We start from the raw sequence: 11885 nt of genomic DNA, 5'->3' as shown, positions 1-11885 counted from the left end.
AATAGTCACAAAAACTGCGTTAATGCAACTATCACTATCCACAATGATTTTACAACCCTTATTTTTTATTTTGATATAAGTATGAAAGATGGGATGACAACGCCAATTATCAGTATCTTTGGGCTGGGTAAGGGTACAACGTACAACGTACAACACTTAACCGGGGTGTGTCGGGAACAAGGGGCACAAAACCTAAACCCACTAGAAGGGTCCGGATACAACCTAACCTAAGAAGGTATCCTTATCATCACCCAAATCACCAAATACTTCAAGTTTAGGTTCATAGAATTGATCTTCTAACGGCTCATCAACTACACCCTCATGTCATTCAATGACCAGAGCTCAACTAGGACAATTGGAGGAAATGTGGCCAAAACCCTTACAGTGAAGCACTGTAAGCGGGAGGAAGTCCTGTGAATTTCAGGACCTCTACTCTTATTTTCCTGTATGGGAGGAACATTAGACGGGGGAGGCCCTAGCAGAGACTTAGGGGGAAGAGTGGACGCTGGGGTGATGGAAGGGTGGTCAAGAGTAGTGACACCCCGAAGGACAAGCTGGCGCCTAAGATAATCTTTTAGGCCTTGTCCAAACCTACTCAAAGTCATGGCCTCATCCTCAACTACATGACATCTCATTCGGAATTCATCAAATTGAGTGACATACTCAGTCACTGGCCGATTGCCCTGTGTAAGGGCATTCCATTGGTCCAACAAATTACCCCTGTAAGATTGGGGTAAGTACTTCTCTTGAAGGCGGCGTTTCATTTCTTCCCAACTTCCAGTAGGAGACGCATGGTGCCTCTCAAAGAGAGCCTTTACACTTTCCTAAAAGAGTTTGGCAATGCCAATTAATTTCAAACTGGCAAATTGAACTCTCTGATCCTCAGGGACCCCATACCAGGTAAATAAACGATCCATATCCCTAATCCATTGAGTAAAAACTCGAGGATCTAAGCAACCATCAAACGTACGAGCATCTCACTTAATGTTTCTAAATAAGTGCTCTTCATGGCGAGTAGGAGACTGAGTATCCTAACGGTAATGGTCTCATTCTCGCTCACGATCATAATCTCTATCCCCACGATCACGTCTAAAATGTTGTCGACCACCTCGTCGATGACGATAGTGTCTATTATGGGACGCTTTAGAGTTGTCAGACGAATGAAGGGGTTCTTCAAAATTGTTCAACCTAGTAGCTAGGTCCATGTTCTCCTCAAGAGTAGCAACCATCTCGGTTTGGACAGCTGCTAATTGAGTCTATAAATGCTGCTGGTTAGTGGTTAGTTGAGCTAATTGTTGGGTGAGGGCATCAAATTGGGAAGGATCCATGGTAAAGGTACTGTAACTAGAGATGACAAGATGACCACTATGCAACTGCATGCAATGCAACACTAGCTAAATGAAATGCAGTGGAGATATCAATGAACAATAAGTGCAAGCATTGAAAAATATCAACCTGAGCATTTTTTTTTTTTTTGGGATTAAGTAAATCCAAATACGACAAACAAATAATGCTGATATTTAAAATAACAAAGCAATGACCAAATACCAATCAAGAAAATCCAATCACGTGGGATTGATTTGTTTTTTAGGGACAATTAATGAAAAGCAAAGGTACAGATTATGAAAATGAGAGAATGAGAACACAAGAAATAGAAAGCAAAAACAAAATCGAAGTGTTGAACAAATTGGGCCGTAGCAAATGTGGGGTAAAATTATCCACGGAGACTAAATCAGTCAAGGGGTCCAATCAAGTGGGTAGTCAAATGGTCAACTTAAAGTAGTCATGGCTGAATGGGTCCATTCATATGGATTTGGATAAAATTACTACAGGTAACAACAGCACATAGAAAACAATTGATACACCTAAAATGAACCGGTAGTATAAAACCAAAGAGAGATAGGAAACAATGTCTCCCTTTGTTCATTGAGAAATTGTGCAGAGATGGGTATCGCACGGGTGGTGACGACGTCGCGTGAAAGAAAATGCTTCTGATGGAGTTGCTGCCTGCAGAAGCCCTGATAACGGCTATCTGAGGAGTGATAAAAGAGACCCAGTGTTTTTCGATGGTTGGAAATGGTGAACTGGATTCACGTGGTCATGGGTTGATTTCGGTGTTGGGTATCTGGGTTGCATAAACGATGAACAAAGTGGGGGCTGAAGATTACTCTACTGTTTGAGAAAACAGTAGAACCTGATCTTGATACCAAATATGATGTAGGATAATGGTGGAACAAGAAAGAGAAACAAAATAATAGTATAACATAGAAGAAAATAAGCTAGAAAAGATAAGAGAAGAAGAAGACAAAGAGAAAAGGGGTTGGAAAAATGGCTGTTGTAACAAGCGCTCAATTGTTTAATCTCCAAAAACTACCCTTCAATGTTTCCTTACAAGCATTTAAATAGTAAAATAACACAAATCCTAAATAAACCCTAGAAAGTCTATGGGCTAAAGCCCAAGCCCATTATTACAAACCCAAATAAAATTAATAAAACATAAGTAAAATAACCAATATAACAATAATAGGAGATGTCCTCATCAAAGTAGGTTGAGATGAGTTTAACTTTTTATTTTATGAGAAGTTGAAAAAGTAGTGGGGTTCATCAATAATTGGTTTGAGATGAGTTGTGATACCCCATATGATATGGGTAAGGATATGTGGTGTATGAGACCCCACATTGCTTGGGAAGGAGAAGTTCTTGCTCTTTATAAGGTTCCAATGGAGCTTCAATTGTATCATTAACTAGTCATTTTGGAATACAGGTCATGTGGTTTGGGCCTTCCATTAGGGCATTACAAATAGTATCAAATGGGGTATCACATGAGTTGTGTTTGGTTCAATAACCAAACATAACCTAAGTCATCCCCGAAATAGAAAACCATATGCATGTGCTTTTTTTAGTGAATGCATTCTTTAACTATATAATAATTAGCTAACCATATGAGCGAGGTGATGGAAAAAATTATTTTGAAATCGCAAATGTATTTATCAGGAGTAGACAAATTCTTAATTCGGTGTTAATTGCTAATGAATGTTTGGAGAGTAGAATCATATCAGTGACTTTGGTGTTCTTGTAAGATTGGACACGGAAAATGCTTATGACCACGTTAACTGAGAGTTTTTCTTGTATTTAGTTTGGAGATATGGTTTTGGAGAGAAGTGGTGTTCATGGATTAGGCATTTCATTTCGACAGTCATATTTTCCATTTTGGTGAATAGTTCTCTAGGTGGTTTTTTTCATTAGCTCATGTGATTTGAGAGGATCCTTTGTCTCATTTTCTTTATGTCATTGTCATGAATGCTTTGAGTAGAATGATGGGAGTAGTGGTAGATGAGAATTCTTTTTCGGGTTTTGTGGTGGGAGACGATTCTTGGGATAGCATAAAAGTATCACATCTTCTTTTTACTTATGATACTTTAATTTTCAATGAGATAAATCAAGACCATCTTCATTCTTTGATAGCCATTTTGTTATGTTTTGAAATTGTTTATGAGCTTAGAGTTAACTTATCTTAAGTCAGAAATGGTCCATGTGAGTTCTGTTTTTTATATTTTGGACTTGGCTAATATCTTGGGTTGCAAGGTCTCATCATTACCTATAAATATATTGGCCTTCCCATGGGAGCTCCTCATAAATCTTTGATGATATGGGATGATGTGATTGAGAAGATTGAAAAGAGGCTGACAGGTTGAAAAATGATTTATTTATCTAGAGGGGGAAGAATCACTTTGATTAGGATTACGTTGTTTAATCTTCCAACATATTTCCTTTCTCTTTTTCCTTTGCCTATAGGTGTGGCTAATAAAATGGAGAATATTTTTTGAAATTTTCTGTGGGGAGGTATTGTGGAGGAAAGAAAGTTTCATTTAGTGAGTTGGAATAAGGTTTGCTCGCCAATTTCTTGTGAAGCTTTGGAGATTGAAATTTGAAGATTTTCAACAAAGCTCTTTTTGGAAAATGGCTATAGTGATATCATCTTGAGAGGGATGCGTTGTGGAGGGATATTATTGATGTGAAATATGAGAGTGTGGGTGGTTGGTGATCTAATGAAGTTATAGGAGTGTATGAAGTAGGTTTGTGGAAATCTATTAGGAATGGTTAGGGGGGATTTGTTAACCGTATTAAATTTAAGGTAGGTGGTGGAACTAGAATTCGTTTTTGCCATGATATTTGGTGGGGATACAGCTCTTAAGAATGTTTTTCCTTCTCTATTTAGGATTGCAAGAGATCAAGAAGTTGTGGCTGATTCTTTTATTTTTTTCAAACAACACTCTTCAATGGAATGTAAATTTTATAAGAGATATGCATGATTAGAAAGTGAATTTTTTTGGAAGATATGATATGAAGATTGTTCAAGGAAGAGATGCTAGTTTGCTTTGGATCCATGAAGGAAATTCCAAATTCTTGATTAGGTCCTTCTGTAAGGCGTTGGCTTCTCAATGTGTCATTAAATTTTCTTGGAAGAGCATTTAGAGATCTAAGGTGCCTAGTAAGGTAGCTTTTCTATGTTGGTTGGCGTCCATTGGAAAGATTTTGACCACAAATAATTTGAGAAAGTATGGACTAATCGTTGTGGATCGGTGCTTCATGTGTAAGAAAGATGATGAATCTATTGACCACTTCTTTCTTCATTGCGAGGTGGCTAAGAAGTTTTGGGATGCAATTTTTGGTAGAACAAGTATTGCTTGAGTGATGCCTAAGCAAGTGGTTCGCTTATTGGCAAGGTTTTAACTGGAATAATCACACTGTTGTTGTTTGGAGGATGATTCATTTATGCTTGATGTGGTGTTTATGGTTAGAAAGAAATTGACAGTGCTTCAAAGATAGATAACGTTCGTTAGGAGCTCTTAGAGAGTTTTTCTTTAGTATTTTGTGTATTTGGAGGCTCTTGTAATGAATGGAGACAACGTTCATGATTTGCTCTTAGACTTTTCTAGTTCATAGATTGTATTTAGGTGTTTTTTCTTGTATACTTTCTGTGTACCCGAGCTGTACCTATTTACTAGTCAATAAAATTTCCTATTACTTACAAAAAAGAACTATATAATAACTTACAGACCATCTACCAATGGTTTAGTTTCTTTCATTTTTAACTCTGCCTTTTTATATATTTATTTTTTATCTAGATCCGTTGAAATGTGTTTAGCAGTGAATATATCTTTTGATTTTAGCTAATTACCCAAATGAGCCAGGAGAAGAAAACAAACTAGTCAATGACAAGAAATTGTTACATACTTCCAAAGTATGGATGATGTTGCGTCACAATCCTATTAGAAAATGTCATTTCATTAATAACTACTTAATAACTACTCTTCAACTGCAATCTAATTATTGCCCATATCGGATTAATCATGTGAAGTAATTTGGTTGATTCCATAATCAAAGTTGATATGCCTCTATAGCATAAATTGTGGAAATAGATGTGGAGTGAAGCATGGTAAATGGTTAAAAAATTTTAAAGTGCAAGTTGTAGTCATGAGATTTGAGTGTGATAACTGTTTCAGTAGTAGCACCAATCGTATTTCTCTACATTATTTTTATTTAAATACAATACGCATCAAAATCATAGTTGGCCAAAAAATGGGAGGGCTGATGTGATGCTAAGTTAGGACAGAGGTTCAATATGGCATGAACCCTGCTGCTATATAATTCGAACCCTTCTCAGATCCATTGTTGGCAAGGATAAAGCATTTCAACATGAAGCTTTTCGATACTAAGGTTTTGCCACTAATGTTGGTGTTTATGTTGGTCATGACAAGTTTGGTGGAGCAAGGCTGGGTCAAGTCTTGTCCCACCACCTTCTTCTCAGCACTTGTTCAGCTGATACCTTGCAGGGTAGTAGTTGCTCCTTTTAGCACCCTTCCACCGAGTAAGGCCTCCTGCAATGCCCTCAAAGCTATAGGTCAACCTTGCTTGTGTGTACTTGTGAATGGACCGCCAATATCTGGCGTAGACCAAAACATCTTGCAACTCCCCGAGATGTGCACCGCCAACTTCGAATCATGTAATTACATGTCTCATTTTCTCAACTATCTGTTTCATATGTCGTGAAGAAGTACTTTTTCCACATCCTTAATCATAAAATTATAGAAAAAGTTATTTTTGTGGGGATTGCATTTTAATATATATAGCAATTAGCAAATGCACCAAACCACAGTCATGATCGACATTTAAGCATTTCCCAGTTTTCTTCCTATTAAATTGTGTCAAAAAGAATCGAGTATTACAATAGCGCTTAAAGTCTAATAATAATAAAATAAAATAAAAAAGAATCGAGCAATGCGGTTGTGCTTGAAGTACATTTTGCTTGCAACAGTAATCTAAAACTTGCTTCCTTACTTGTTTTCCCGAGTGCAGATGAAATCATGAAGTAATTTACGAGACAAGACCTGAGGAAGGTTCTATATATGAATAAGTTTTCCAGAGGTTTAGGAGTCTGTTTGTAATAATATCCGACGCTCATCATAATAAAAGGATTTTTTTTTTTATGATGTAAAGAATTGCTTAATTAGTTAATTTAAATGGTAAACAAAACAAATAATGCTTCAGCTCCTTTTTGGAGTCGGGCTGCCTGAGTATTGCTGCACTGGACCAGGCCGGTTTGAATTGAATCGGACCGATTTATATATATACATATTATTTTTTATATTATATATTATTAAGTTGTAAAATGTATTTTTTACATGTGTCAGTTATACATATTAAGATGTATTTTAAGTTGCTTGTATCTTAGGATTAATTATAGTCTTTAGTACAAATACTAGTAATTCATTTTTTCAGACTTGACTTTTTGACTATTGGTATTTTTCGTGATTCTGGAAATACTAGAATGTGGTATTTCCATATTCTGTTATGGTATCAGTCGCTTTATAGTTTACTCTTCTATGGTGCCAACTACTCTCTCTCAAGATCTAGCAAATCCCTTCTTCCTTCATCCCAGTGATAATCCCGACATTTTTCTAGTCACGCAACTCCTTATTGGAGACAACTATCACACATGGTCCCGATCCATGACCATGGCACTCTCGGCAAAGAACAAATTAGGGTTTGTGGATGATTTGATTCTCAAACCAATAGATTCAACCGATCCTCTCTTTTCTCCATGGTTGCGAACTTGCGATGCAACAACATGGTGATTTCTTGGATCCTTAACTTCATTTCTCCTAATATTTCTGCTAGTGTATTATATGTTACCACTGCCTTTGAGATTTGGACCGATCTAAAGAAACAATTCTCTCAGAAGAATGGTCTTAGGATTTTCCAACTGCAAAAATCAATCTCCACTCTTTCTCAAGATAAACTTTTGGTGAGTATTTATTTCACTCACTTGAAAGCCCTTTGGGATGAGTTAGTCAATTACAAACCTGTTCCTATTCGTATGTTCAACAGGAACAGATTTTACAGTTCCTTATGAGACTGAATGAGTCCTTTTCTTCGACTAGGGCTCAAATTTTGTTGATGGAGCCCTTACTACCTCTCAACAAGATTTTTTCCCTTGCTCTTTAGGAAGAGCAACAAAGAGAAATTTATGTTACTCCTCTTTCTTCTGCTGATGCTCATGCCTTTGTTGCTAAGACTGATAATTCAAGATCTGTCAAATCCTTCTCTAAGAAGGATCGACCAGTATGTAAACACTGTGGAATTACTGGTCATGTGGTTGAGAAATGCTATAAACTTTAAGGATTTCCACAGGGATACAAGCCAAAGCCACAACTACAGTCCATGGCTAATCAAGTTGTCCTCAATGATAACTCTTCTTTAGCTGCATCTCCATTCTCTCTAATTGAGGCTCAATATCAACAACTTTTGGCTATGCTCCACCCTAAAAAAAATCATGTTGATACCAGCCATGCTGTTAATGCCGTAGCTTCTGCTTTTTATTCATTATCTGGCATTTCTTCATTTCATCACTCTATTTTCTTCCTCTGCTAAGCATCATTCCTCTGATCCTTATTGTTCAGACTGGATTCTCGATACGGGGGCAATAGATCATATGGTTCCCTCGGTTAATTTTTTCACCTCTATTGCTTCTATTGTAGACTTTTCTGTCAGGCTTCCTAATGGCCAGTCTGTCTCTATCACACATATTAGCACAATGAATCTTTTTGAACATATTGTTCTTCGTGATGTTCTCTGTGTACCCTCATTTACATTCAAATTAATTTTCATAAGCAAGCCTACCAAATCACCCACTTGCTATTTTTTGTTTTCTTCTGACTTGTGCATTATTCAAGACCTAAGCACCTCGTAGCTGATTGGAGTGGGTAGACAACAAGGAGGACTCTACATTCTGCATCAACCAGCCTCTTCTCCTTCTCCTCCATTGCCATCGTTTTCTCATAATAAAGTCTCTAGTTTCAATAATGCCTTGTTATCACCTGATTGTTTTACTTCTTGTAAAAGTTACTTGTTTGAACTTTGGCATAATCGCTTAGGCCACCCTTCTATTTCAAGAATGTTTTTCTTGAATAAAATTTTACCTAATTTGGTTATGTCTAATACTCCATGTATTGTTTTTCCTTTAGCCAAACGGACAACATCATGGTGGCTTATGAGATTTTGCATACAATAAAGGCAAGGAAGAAAAGTAAAATGGGGAACATGGCTATTAAGCTTGACATGTCAAAAGCTTACGATAGAATAGAATGACTTCATCTGGAAGCAATAATGAAGAAACTGGGATTCTGAAATAAGTGGACTGGTTTGATCATGAAATGTGTGTCAATAGTGACTTACTTTGTGTTGGTAAATGGCAAACCAGGAATAAAGATATACCCCTCAAGAGGGTTGAGATAGGGAGACCCATTGTCTCCCTATTTATTCATTCTTTGTGTAGAAGGATTAAGTTCTTTACTTAATCATTCTGATTTGAAGGGTGACACAAGGGGAGTGACAATTGCAAGGGGAGGAACTAGAGTAAACCATTTGTTGTTCGCTGATGATTGTGTACTTTTTGAAAGAGCTGGGGTGGAGGTATGGTAAAAAATACAAAGACTGTTACTGAATTATGAAAAAGCCTCAGGCCAATTCTTGAATAAGGATAAATCTGTAGTTTTTTTCAGCTTAAACACAAGGGATGAAGATAAAGAGAGGATCCTGGAGGTAGGGGCAGTAATGGGAGGAAGTTATGAGAAGTATCTGGGTTTACTATCTGTAGTTGGAAAATCGAAATATAATACATTTAGATGTATAAATGAGTATGGCAAAAAGTTAAAAGTTGGAGAAATACCTTTCTGTCATCAGCAGGAAATGAAATATTGATAAAGGTTGTACTTCAAGCATTCCAACCTACACCATGAGTGTGTTCTAGCTCCCAAAAAAATTATGCAAAGAGTTGAATGTAATGCTTGCAAAGTTCTGGTGAGGAAAGAAAAAAAAAAGTATTAGTGTGCAGTGGAGTTGTTGGGAGAAGATGGGAAAGCAAAAAGGGAAAAGAGGCCCTGGGTTCAAGGATTTAGAAAATTTTAATATGACCTTGTTGGCCAAGCAAGGGTGGAGCTTTATTCAGAATTCAAATAGCTGGGTAGCCACAATTTATAAAGAGCAATATTTCAGATCAACATCGTTACTAGAGGCAAAATTGGGTTATAGACCTTCTCTAATATGGAGGAGTGTGTGGAATGCAGTGGATTTATTAAAAAAGGGGTTGAGATGGAGGGTGGGTAATGGAAAAAGCATAAAAAATGATTTGGAGTCACAAATGACTATCTACTCCATCAACCTTCAGGGTTCGTTTGGTTCCTTAATTCATCTCAACTCATCTCAATTCATCATTATAACATTTTCAAATTTCAATACAACATATAATAAACAATTCAACTTTTTCAAATCCTAAAATAATAATAATATTAACATATAATATTCTAACAATATTTTATCATCTCAACTCAACTCACTTCAACATCCAAACACAACCTCAGTGTACAATCACCAGTGTCGATACTAAACAAGGAGGCAAAAGGGGAGGAAACTTATTATGTAGTGCAGTAGGGAATGAAATGAGGAACTGATTAGAAGAATATTCAATGAGGAGGAAGCAGACCAGATTTGCAGCATACCTTTAAGCATAATGGATGTAGAAGATAAAGTTGTGTGAGGTCCATTTAAGAAGGGTCTATTCTCAGTAAAAAGTGCTTATTATGTGGAAGTTGATAGGAAAAAAGCTATCCAAGGTAAATCCTCAGGGGAAAGAGTAACTGACATCAGATGGAAAAGTATGAGGAGTTGAATGTATCTGGGAAAGTTAAGCTTTTTCTATGGAGAGCAGGAAATGAATTATTAGCCACAAGAAGGAATCTGTTCCATGAGAAAATTGTAGAAAACTCTTTATGTCCCATTTGTTCCAAGCAGGAGGAAACTGTTATGCATGTGTTATGGCAATGTACTGCAGCAAATGATGTATGGTTAAAGGCTATGAATACAGTTCAGAAATTGAAAACTGAAGAAGCTAATTTGCTGGTTCTGTGGGAGAAGTTTATGATGAAGCTGAGCAAGTCAAATTTGGAGGAATAACTACTGTAATGAGGAGTCTATGGATAAGAAGGAATGAATTTATTCTCGAAGGGAAGTTCCAAAATACTAGCCAAGTGATCAGAACAACAAAGGATGGACTTCAAGAGTTTTAGTTGGCTCAACAGTCTCTAATGAAGAACCAATGAATTAATGCAGAAAGGAGTAACTTGAAGTGGAAAAAACCAAGGGAGAACTATGTGAAGGCCAATTGGGATGCATCATTGGACCAAAAAGACAGGAAGATGGGGTTAGAGATAATTATTAGAGATGAGGAAGGAGAAGTATTGGTTGCCATTTGTGGGCAAAGAAGCAATGTATATCAACCAGCTGTAGCAAAAAGTTAAGCTTTATGGAGAGTAATAGAAATATGCAGGGACCTCAACTTAGGGGTGGGTAGTGGGGCCCCGCACCCCAGACCCTCGGACACCCATCCGACAGATGCCGCGGGCGGGTGGTCCCATCCGCATCTAGTGCCCCCAGCAGGGGCGGGGCGGGATGGGCTCAATCCCCTCCCTGCAAAACCCCCACCCTGCCCTCGCATATATATATATATATATATATTTATATAATATATTATAAATTTTTTTAAAAATACCCCACTTTCCTTTCATTTCCTCTCTCTCTCTCATCTCTCTAACCCAGTAATCCTCGCAGTCACCGCTCTCTCTCCCACTCTGTTCATCCGTCGAATGCCGTTAGGACTCAAGCCATTTTCCGTCACCGTTCATTTGTCACACACCTAGTCTGCCGCCGAAGTAAAGTTCCCCATTCCCGATTCACATGCACCGTCTAAAATATGTTATTTTTTTTTTGAGTTATGGATGATGTGATTAAATTGAGGAGTTGGGGGATGAAATTGTTTTATGATTGTTTTATTGATTGTAATTTTTATTGGTCACGTGACAAGTTTTCTGGACTTGAGAGATGAGGGGATTCATTGGTTGGTGTTGGCAGTATATGCAAAAAACTGGAAGGTTTGACGTTGGTCTTGTGTTAGTTTAGGGTTGGGGGAGATTATCATTTTGATCCAATCTGTTATTGGATGATTGGAGAATGTTTGATTCAATAGACTCTGATTTTGATAATGTAGTGAATCAGTGAATGCATTGAGAAATGATTTTTTTGTTGGAGACTATTTGGCAATTTTTAACTCACACATGTATTTTATACTTTAATGCTTGATATTGTTTTGGTGAGAAAGTGGCTACGTACATTTTGTGTATAAATGGAGCAAGTTAAACTGCATTTTAATTTTACAATGATCATTTGAAAATATATACCTAAGAAATCTCAAATTTGAAAACAACCAAATTTGGCCAAACGAGTTGTAAAAATCCTATATCCAGCACCTGTTCCAAATAAGGATAACA

The sequence above is a fragment of the Juglans regia genome, chromosome 5 (assembly GCF_001411555.2).
Source record: "Juglans regia cultivar Chandler chromosome 5, Walnut 2.0, whole genome shotgun sequence".
NCBI classification, from domain to species: Eukaryota; Viridiplantae; Streptophyta; class Magnoliopsida; order Fagales; family Juglandaceae; genus Juglans; species Juglans regia.
This window is presented reverse-complemented; position numbering follows the sequence as displayed.